General features: G+C 47.7%; 1 protein-coding gene across 11 annotated transcripts in view; it reads right to left on the bottom strand.

The window, feature by feature from the left end:
• Nucleotides 1–4,861: 4,861 nt before the first annotated feature.
• Nucleotides 4,862–10,663, bottom strand: part of RALGAPA2 (Ral GTPase activating protein catalytic subunit alpha 2) — a 328,431-nt gene continuing 322,629 nt past the window's right edge. For all 11 annotated transcript variants that reach the window (XM_082743139.1, XM_082743124.1, XM_082743140.1 and 8 more), the window contains one exon: nucleotides 4,862–8,197. The gene's annotated coding sequence lies outside the window, so the exon portion shown is untranslated. The remainder of the gene's footprint in view (nucleotides 8,198–10,663) is intronic.

The following is a 10,663-nucleotide window of genomic DNA, read 5'->3' as shown; positions in this document are numbered from 1 at the left end:
ACACAGGTGGGGAAGCAAGAGTCAGAATGGTTGGCTCTCAGGGACTCCAGGCCACCTTGAGAGTGCACAGCCGGAGGCCTCAGTCTCCCCCCAACAAATATCTCATTTTAGTGTGACTGAAATTCTACCTTTTGCGTGGATGCCCCTCTTTAAAATATTTTTCCTTTTCTGAAGCTGATAGGTAATTTAATGAGTCCCCAAACATGGGAAGACATAGATTCTAACTTCATGTTTTGTTTTGTTTTGTTTTAAGATTTTATTTATTTATTTGAGAGAGAAAGAGACAGAGACAGAGAGCATGAGCAGGGCAGAAGGGCAGATGGAGAGAGAAGCAGACTCCCCTCTGAGCAGGGAGCTCAAAGCAAGGCTCGATCCCAGGACCCTGAAATTATGACCTGAGCTGAAGGCAGACGCTCAACCAACTGAGCCACCAGGTGCCGCCCCCCTTCCCTGCCCCCCCTTTAAATATACAACTCCAAAACTGACTTTATAGAATTCTAGAACAATCAAATAGTCTGTGAGGGCTAAAATGACATAAACTCTCTGAGTCAGTAATTTCACTGTTGGGAATTTGTGTTCTAGAATGAAAAGCAATGGTATGCCAGGCTTTACGTGGGATAGTGTTTGCTGCAGGCACATCTGTTATAACAGACATTGGAAACCACCTGAATGCCTACAGATGGGTTAAGAAAGGTACTTCTGTTTGGAGGAATAATACGCACCACTTAAAAAGGATAAATTAGGAGGACAGGTGCCCATGACATATTGCAAAGTTTAAAGAAGTTAGAATGGCATGTATTGTATGGTGCTTCTTCTGTACATAAGAAAGCCCTGTTATCTTCATGTGTGTTTGCATTATTCTGGAGAGTATCTGCTTGTCGACTAGATGGGGTGGGGGGTTAGAAAGAAGACAGATCATTAGTTTTTGAAGGAAAACATATATAGAAATACGCGGTGTAAAATACAAATCTGTACTTTTGCCATTTTGTTAAACTCTCATAGGTGGTTAGTGCATACATCTTCCCTGATCTGAGGTTTCTTACCGGCATCCTGCCCTCCTCTTCAAGTAGAAACAGCTCCAAGGTGGCCTTTTCCTGGTTCCTTAAAGTGAAGATGCCCAGATTTCTCTGAAGGCAGGCTGTAGAAATAACTGTTTCTAGCGCACCCATAATCGGCCATCAACATGGAAGAAGAAATGGGGTGACATTTTGTAAAAGGCGGAGAAGATGAGACCATTAATGTGCAGCCCTGGCTGGTTCGAACTGTTCACGGCCGATTTGCGGCCAGTGCTCTGTAGGCTTGGCAGGAGGGAGATCTGTTATTGAGGCCTTCTGCCTGCACTTAGCCCAGCGGCCATTTCTCAGGGAATATTGATCAAAAGTACTCACCTCCACCATCTCAGGAGCCTAATGCAGTCCCTGCGTATTCATGTGAAAAAAAAAAAAAAAAAAAAAAAAAGCTTTTCTTCGCCAGGCTATTTTCTGAAGTCAAAAAGATCCTTTCAGGAGCTATAATAGCAAGCCCCTTCCCACTTCACACCCTCGGTGAGAGGCACACTCCAATTTTCAGACCCCCAGGACCCCACGTCAAGGTGGAAGCTGACAAGTGTGACCTCTTTATGTAGAATATTCTCCGTCAAACTCAACAAGCATTTTGCTGGAGGGATAGGTGGTAAATAGAAGTGGGAGATTAAAAATTACACCTGGACACAGGGAACTGGAAGAGAACTCTTTTCCTGAGAGAATTTATTCATTTATTCTTTATTTCCCCAAATAATGTTTTGAACAGAATTTTTGATTACAGACACAATGTCCTCTGATATATAAAGCAGGAATATCTTGGTATGAATGTACGAAAAACAAAAACAAAAAAACTCCAAACCAAAACCGAACATCTAGTCGGTGTTTTTCTTTTTTTTTTTTTTTTTAAGATTTTATTTATTTATTTGAAAGACGGAGATCACAAGTAGGCAGAGAGGCAGGCAGAAAGAGAGAGAGAGGGAAGCAGGCTTCCTGCGGAGCAGGGAGCCCGATGCGGGGCTCGATCCCAGGACCCTGAGATCATGACCCGAGCCAAAGGCAGCAGCCCAAACCACTGAGCCACCCAGGTGCCCCAAGTCGGTGTTTTTCTTGTCAGACATGGTACACAAGGGAGGATGCTAACTGGGACCCCTGATTTCTCATTTGTGCTTTAAGAGGCAAAATCTTCCAGACAAGTATTTCTAAACGTGGCAGCCTGTTACATATTCTCACCCCCTTCAGCTTATCTAATTTCATTTAGGATGGTAGAGACTTGGGTATTCCAAGTACTTTTAATTTAAAATGATAACAATTAAAAAAGAAGCAATCTCCAGTTCCAGAAAATTCTTTTATATCGCCCAGAAAGAGCATCATTTCAGAGTTCCTGCTGTTTTGGTGGTTGTCATCGGCTGTTTTTGGAGGGCACATCTGAGAGCCTATTTGGGACCGAGAGGGTGGTGCTCTTGTTTAAAATGCCCCTGATTTCTGGGGCCGTCAGCAGGGCTTGTTGTCTGGGGTGAGGATGTGGTTTAAGCTGCAGTAGGCAGTGGGCAGGGAGACTCTGACCTCAGTTTTAGGAGCCAGTTTCTTTTTGCTTTGCTCAAGGGGGGTCTTTTGGGGCATGTAATGACATTGATGTCTTTACCTTCTTAACTCCTCAAACATAAACCTTTTCTCGGAAACAACAAACAGAATATTGTGACCAAACTGTGGCAAGAGCTCAATCATATTGCGGATCTGTGTGCATAGAATGCAGTGGGACCTTCTAGAGTGTGGCACAAATCACCGTGTAATGACCTATCTGTTCTTGTTTCTGGTTCTTTGCCATCATCTGTGTTTCAGATCTGAAGATATGAGCAAAACCCCAAAGGTTTTCAGAGTAATAGAGGAAGGCCAGTAATAGCATCATCTTTTTTTGCCCTTTGGGAGTATCCCAGTAAAACAAGCTCTCCGATGCTGGAAAATGCTGGTCACTGTTGTGCCTGATCCAAGTGAGAGAAAGGTCAGGGTGGCTCCTGAGTTGGCCGCAGGAAAACCTTCACAGGGACCAGAAGGAACATGGAAACTACTAACAGTCTGTGCACCGATGAAGATCTGTGATTGCTGCTGATCAGAGGTGTGGTAAAAAAAAATGGCCTAGGAAACCTAGCTCCTTCTTGGAGCTCCACTTTCCAGCTGTGTGAGCCCGAGGGAGCCATCTTTGGTCCTCAGTTTCAGTAGCCACAGAAGGAGGTGGTTGGAGCCCACGCTTGACAGTCTAGCCGATAATCCTGGTAGACCAGATACACAGGGATGACGTTTACAGTGTGTTCCATCTCCCTGACCTTAGCTTTTTGATTTGAAAAATGAAATGCAGTTAAAACCATTTCCATTTACAGAAGGTAAATGCTAATAGTTCCCCTTGACATAAACTGTTTAATAAATCAAAGGGGACTCAATTTAGTTTATACACAGACACAAGACTATAACACTAGCTCAAATGTGTACACATGTGAACAAATAAATGTCCGAGTCTTATTGCTGAGGGATACTCTGCAGCAAAAGTAAAAAACAAGGCATTTTTCCAGTAATGGAGTATTTTATTGGCCAGGGTGTACCTTTAAGTTACTCTTTCTTTAGGCATCTGGCAGAAGCCAAGAAAGGTCGAGGAAAGCATTACTTGTAGCAATGGTCCTTTTGGAACAAGTGGAAGTTGGATTCTTTTTGAAATTCTGCTGAAGGTCTTGCATAATTTGGTCTAAGATTTGATGAGCAATTTTTGAGAATGACTGGAAGTATGATGACTAGGATACCCTCCCCAACGCCTCCCCCGTCTTTTTGTTATAAATAAGACAATAAACTGCTTTGTGAGACTTCCATAATACTATCCTGTGAAATTCAAATGACTATTTCTAGATCTGAAAAGAATCCATAAATTATCCTGGAGGGATGGGGCCATCTACGAAGTGGGATCATTAGGAAGGGCGGGACACTACACTGAGCAGTTAGTTCCTCAGGGGCTCTTTGCTCTTGTTCCCTTCACTCCAGGGTACCTGTGCGGGATGGGGAGTACGGGCTGCCCAAAGCATCACAATGGTGTTGGTTCAGTGTCTCAATCCACATCTATATGTAGGTCAAGGTCCTTGAGAGGGCAAGGGGGACTTTAAAAATTAGATGCTGAGGTTCTATCCAGACATGGTAGACCAGACGGAAACACCTACGAAGCTTCCTGAATGATTCTTGTGCACAACAAGGCTGGTAACCATGGCTTCTAGAAAACAGAGCACTCAGATTGCATCGAGTTGTGTTCTATGAGGAACCAAGTGGTACAAGCACTTCCTACCAGTCCAAGGCTTTAAAAGGCCACATCAGTTCAGGCTCTTCCTCGCTCCTGGGAAGGAACCTACCCCTTTTTGAGGTCCCTGAAATGTCTTGTGTTACGGACTCAATAACTATTTGTGAAATGGACCAATGGTTGATTTTTAGGTAGCTCGACTGTCCAATATGTTGGAAGTTCCCCAGTGCCCAGAGCATGGACTAGCCTAAGACGCTGGTGGAGACCATCTGGCCAGGCCATTGAAACGTGACGGTTGGAGAGGTGAGACAGGGCCATCAATGGGGCCTCAACCACACCAACAGGGATTGGTATTACCTTTTATCACCACTTACTCACAAAGACAAACACTCAAAGTCAGCTTCTTGCTCATCAGGGCTGGGGATTCCCTACTGACTTTACGTAAACACATTTGTAAATTTCCCCGGAGTGGTACTGGCTACCATTTTGGATACATAATTAAGTTTTGGTTTGGAAAAAAAAAAAAAAGGCTTTTGAGCAATTCTGATAAAACAGAACACAAGCCATCTTTTGTGAGATGCCAGGATAAACTTTATTTTCCTAGAAACTATAATGAAAACGAAAGAAACATGCACCTAAGTGCTGTGTTTCTACTTTATTAAATCATCACAGTAAATCAGAATGAAAGAGAGGTGGGTAGACTGGAGAGTCGAGCGGCAGTCATCAGCGGAGCTGTGTGCTTTTCCGGGTAGGCACACGCCTGCAAGGGCGGACTGTATGAAGGGGTCCAGCCCACCGAGGCCTAAACCCAGATGTGGGGCATGAGGCAAATTAAATAAGAGAGAGCAAAATAAAGAGCAAATGACATCCTATAACTTAATTCCCCATATTTATCGGTTTCTCTTTCTTATTTACATAAACTAAATGTTGTCGACCTGAACTCCTAAGAAAACATTCACTTAATGTGTATATCATACACAGGTACTGAGTGCAGCTAGAACAGTGGTTGTTTCATGTCGAATTTCCCTCCAGTAGATACAGACACGACGCAGTCCCATGTGAGACGTCACAGTAAGTTGAGCTCCAGCTTCCAGACGATACAGACGGACCTGGAAGGGAAGCGCAGGCTGCCACACTGGGAGGAAGGTCAGGAAGACGTGATTTGCATGGTCTGTGGATCTGAGTGATCTCTTGTTCAGAAGGCTGGGGGTCCCGTCTGTCAGCCCCTCTTGTGAAGACAAGACTTGCCTCCCCTTCCTCCCTTGGCTTTTAGCAAACTGCAGCCGTCACTGCATGAAGACACCATGACAGTCACTTACCCAAGCGAAATTTCCTTACTACTGTCTACTACTTCAGATTTTACTATTTTTAAGAAGTCATCGTTTTGTTTTTTTAAAGTACAAAAACCTTCTTAGTAAGGTTATGGGACATCAGCTTTGCTTTGGACGGAAATCAGTGTGTGCAGAGATCAGTGTGAAGAGAAGTGGGGGGACAGGCTTGGCCCTGCCCAAGATCCAGCAAATCTTACCCATTTGGGGCTGATTAGGGCCACTTTTGCTCACAGATGGCTGACCTACTAATGTGACGAGTCAGCACTGGGACTCAGGTGGGTCCCCGCCGGATGAGTGACCCTCCATTATTTTGCTGGAAAGGCATTTATTGCAAAAAGCACAATATTTGCTTTTCTAAGTGAAGAAAAAAAAAAAAAAGAACTTGATCATCTCAATTTTCCACCCCAAATAACAAAACTGATTCAGGTCCACGTGATTGTAAGCAAACCTGGCTGCTAGGTTTCCTGTTTCCCTATTCCACACCAATGCTGCTACTGACAGCAGTAGGCTCAGAAGCAGCTCCAGTCCCCAAACCGCGGGTCTTAGGGATGTTAAAATCAGTAGGAATGACAGGAAAGGTCTAGGTATTTGCTGCCTACAACTTAATTTCCCATTTGCAGGATAGGAGGACTGGTTCTGAGAGATAAAATGGAATCATGAAATAGGGAAGTTCAGTGCGACTTCTGCCACAGGGGATTTCTAGAGCCTGGAAATGAAATGTCCTCCGAGAAGCTACTGGCTGTCAGAGCCTGCCTGGGATTCTGGAGCCCAGGTACGGGTGATGTGCTCCCCTACAGGAATGAGGTCTGGGCACTTTGTAAATATCCAGTGGAGCAACTCAACACGAGTCTGGAGTCTGAGTGACAGCGGACAAACTGTGCAGACCCGAAAGTCCAAATTATTAAAAAGATAGCGGTGGGCGGCTGGGGCAGGGCTGGAGAAGATAACAGAAAATGCTGTGACATTCGTGGCTTCATGCCATGAAGCCCCCAGTGAGCCAACCAACTGGGCCCATTTACCGAACAGCCCAAAGTGACTAAGGCTTACTTCTCTTTCTTTCAGGTTCGGGTAACCTCCAAGACACTCTGTCTGTGAGCCTGGGCCTCATGCCCTACCTGCAGTCCTCTCTAAAGCTGAAAAACAAGTTCTCTCTAGACTTAGAAGGTCTATCCTTCCCTAGGAATTTCTCGATCCTTCCTCAATTGTCCCGTAAGCAAGCCTGGCTCCTGGGTCTGCTTGTTTCTCCCCAGCAAGGGTCAGGTACCAGCCAAAACAACGCAACGGCGGATGGAAAGAAGTGACTGGTCAGTGAAAACAGCCACTCTGATGGACTGAGAGGGCTCAGCGGACTCACCAGGAAGGGGACCAAAGCTGCCAGGGGGGACACATAAGTGGGCACAGAGCAGAGAGGCAGAGGGTTAAGGGAGGCAGGGAAGCACCCTTTCAGGGACCGATCTTTCTTGGGTTCCTAGTGCCTGTGTTCTATGTGCTGCCCACCCATCCCTTCTGGAGATGGGCTGCAGGCCTACGTAAGAGGCAGAGGGCCAGAGAGCTCTTCCTAACTGAAGTTCCTGTCACTGACACCCTCAGCCACCCAGCAAGGATGCTGGCCAAGCACAGCTGGAAGTTCAAGCTTTTCATTTCTTTTTCTTCTTTTTAAACAGATTCAACCCGCCTTTCTTGGAATCAAAGGGGTAGAAAGCCCCCATTTGTGCCATGGCCCTCCCCCAGCAGTGGACAGGAGAGCACAACTGCAGGGCAAAGCTTCTGGAGGCAGAGGGACATCACAAGGGTTGGGGGGACTGTCTCAATCTAGCTTCTGTGTTGGTGTGCTCCTGTGTGTTGATGTGGGGGCTGTGCTGAGCTGGGCCCTGGAAGCTTCCTGACCTACAGGTGCTTTCATAGGGATAGGACCCTGTTTCCTCCAGGATGGCTGGAAAAACCTCTTCCCAGTTAGTGGGCATCAGACACCAGGTGGAAAACACTCAGCAACTCAGATAAAACTTCTCCTGGGCCAAAGACCCTGGGGAAAGCCAATTTCCATGATGATGAAATTTTTGAGTAAACCATAAATCCTAACATTAAGACCTAGTGAAATCAATGCAGAGAAAATTCCTCAGTTTAACAGCTGTTTTGCCAGCCCTTCTGTGAATCTTGCTTGGGTTTATAAACAACTCGGGGTATAGAAACCAGTTGCTCTCCACCCCTTCCCTAAAGCCCAGAATCTTCTCCTGTCATCCCAGCTGGGAGCAGTGGCATCAATGCCCACGAGAGTGGGTCTGTCTCTGGTTGTTGGCGACCTTCCCCTCTTCTTTGGAAGCTCAAGTTTCGTGAGGTTCTAGGGCAAGACGACACAGCCCGGTGAGAAAATCCAGCCTGCGGCATTCTGGTGGGGTTCCCCTTTAATTTCGGAAGCCCGTTAATGGGAAGATGTGTCGAGGACACCGGCAGAGCAGTCATGTTTCCCGGAGTCTCTGTGTTTGGGGGTTCGGGGTGGGGGAAGGGGGTGTCTCATTGATCTCCTCCTTGCCAAGAGGTGCCATGAGTAGGCACTCAGGCTGGCGGCCAGGGCCCTGCAAGGGAAGCAGAGAAAAGCCAAGTCACGGCACCAGGAGAGGCCCTGAGGGCACAGATCCAAGAAGAACCTGTGGTCCTCAGGACACATGGCACCACTTCCTCAGAAAAGCTTAGATGATCTCCCTTTGTCACTGGGGCAGAGATGTTTCCTGAGTGAATCAACACGTGAATGTCTGTCCTCCGAATCTTTACTCTAGACTCTCGGGCAGCAGAACCAAGCTATGAGTCTTCCTGAAATTCACCTGGCCTCACCATCCCATCCACAAGCGAAGAATGAAGAGAAAAAGCCCCTCATTGCAGTAAGGGGAAGAGGAGCCAGGGAGGCAGCAGCATGGCCCAGACAGAGTCCATGAAGAAGCCAGGACAACTTGATGGACAGCTTCAGGGACCCCTGCCTGTGTTATTATTTACGTGCATTTACATATTGATATTCACCTGATGAGTTACAACTGGATTCTTCCCCAAAGGGTCTGAGCGAGGGCTCAGGACCAAATTGCTTGCCAGAATGGGTCCAGATGAGCATAGCGCTATTTAACACTAGAGGGAAGAGGAGTAGAATCCAAGCATGCGTGTCTGCACCTTTCCCCCACCCCAGGGCAGCTGCGAGGGTGCTCAGAGGAATCCAGGAAAGCCTGCTGCAACACCCAGCCCCAGTTGCTGCTAGAGTCTGGTCTCCCCCGGGGCCGGGCTGTGAGGGAGAGGCTCTGTTTCATCACCCCTCTTCCCCCGCAAGCTATTTTTAAGCTGGCTGTGTTATACCCCAAGCTTCCGGGCTCCAAACAAACCCCAGAAGCAGGCTTTCTGTCCTCCTCCCAGCATGCTTCACTTCCAGGGGTTTGGCCTTTGAAATTTTTATTATTATTGGCATTTGCGATTAATTGATGTAAGTTGTCTTATTCACAGACAACATCTTTTCTCATTTTCTGACCTTACCTTATTGTTTCTAGGAAGAGCCTCTGAAATCAATACCCACAAACATGCTTGGGCCTGAGAAGATGGCCTTCCCCAGTGGGTTCCCAATTCCAGCGCCTTAAGATGCCCACCGTGGAGGGGGGTGGCTCTACCATCTCTCTTTTTTTTTTTTTTTTTAAGATTTTATTTATTTATTTGACAGAGAGAGATCACAAGTAGGCAGAGAGGCAGGCAGAGAGAGAGAGGAGGAAGCAGGCTCCCTGCTGAGCAGAGAGCCTGATGCGGGACTCGATCCCAGGACCCTGAGATCATGACCTGAGCCGAAGGCAGCGGCTTAACCCACTGAGCCACCCAGGCGCCCCGGCTCTACCATCTCTTGACTGCCGGTCTGGTCCCTGTAAGGCCGGGCAGAGAGAGGAAATATCTGGGGTTCTCATCTTTTAAAAAACAGGCTGCTTTTGACAAAGGCAGTACAGCTATACTGACCTCCATGACAGAGATGGCATTGGTAAAAGGTCTCTCTCTCTCTGTCCCCTCTGAACACAGGGGTGAACAAACCTGATTCAATCCTAGATGATGTTCCATTTTGAAACACTTTCACTTTGAATTGTCTAAGATTTTGCATTTCTCACTAGGAACCACTCTACCCAGTATTGTAATCAGATCGATTGGGAGAGAGGGAAGGAAAAAGAAAATAAAAAGCTAGCAAATGAAAGAGATGAAATGATGTTCAAAGCTATGATATTAAATGAAAGAGTAATTGTAGATGGGAAGGAAATATCGAACACCCCCAGTTGGGGAGGGCAAAGGGGGGGTGTTGCATGCTGCTTTCCAGCAGTGGGGCAGGATGGCAGGCAGACAGACGGACAGCAGGTAGACAGAGGGACGGCAGGCAGGCAGCGGACTTTGAGGAATGCATGAAGTTCTGCAAAACGAACACCACCACCACCCCCCCTCCCCGCAACGAAAGCCGAGCCCCCCCCACAGCCAGAGCCTGCGTGGCAGTGCCCTTGCATTCCTCCAGTCCCCTACTTCCCCACTCTGGCACATCCCCAGCCTGTGATGGCTCCTGCCGTGCCCACTGCACCCCGTGATTGATGGGGAGGCGGCAGCTGGGGAATGGGCCGGTGAGCCACAAAGGAGGTAATTCCACTCGCAAGCTGCCGGCAGCCGCTCCACTCTGTTCGGCCCTTTCCTCCTGCTGGAAGCCGGGGGTCTGTTCCAAGGGCACTCAAGCCCCACTTGGCTGCTCTGTAGTAGGAGCGGGAGAGGACGCATGCATATGGGGTCCCAGCCCATAAAGACTTCTGCAGGAGGCCCCCACTCTGGAGAGCACTGGATAGCCCCACTCTCCTCCACCCACCACGAGCACTGGGGCTGGTGGGGGCACATTGCCTCTGGGAGCTCAAGCCAGTGGGCCTAGTTTGGAACAGTTCTGGGACTGAGCCAAAGCTGCAGCTGAGGGCACAAGAAAGGGCTGCTGGGCGGTAGGGTCGGCTCGCTGTGGCAGGGACTGCTCGTCTGCTCTGCAGGTGGAGGAGGGTGATGCT

This window comes from Mustela nivalis (genome assembly GCF_964662115.1).
Source record: "Mustela nivalis genome assembly, chromosome: 8".
Lineage (NCBI taxonomy): Eukaryota > Metazoa > Chordata > Mammalia > Carnivora > Mustelidae > Mustela > Mustela nivalis.
The sequence above is the reverse complement of the archived record's forward strand: the minus strand, read 5'-3'. Positions and strand labels throughout refer to the sequence as shown.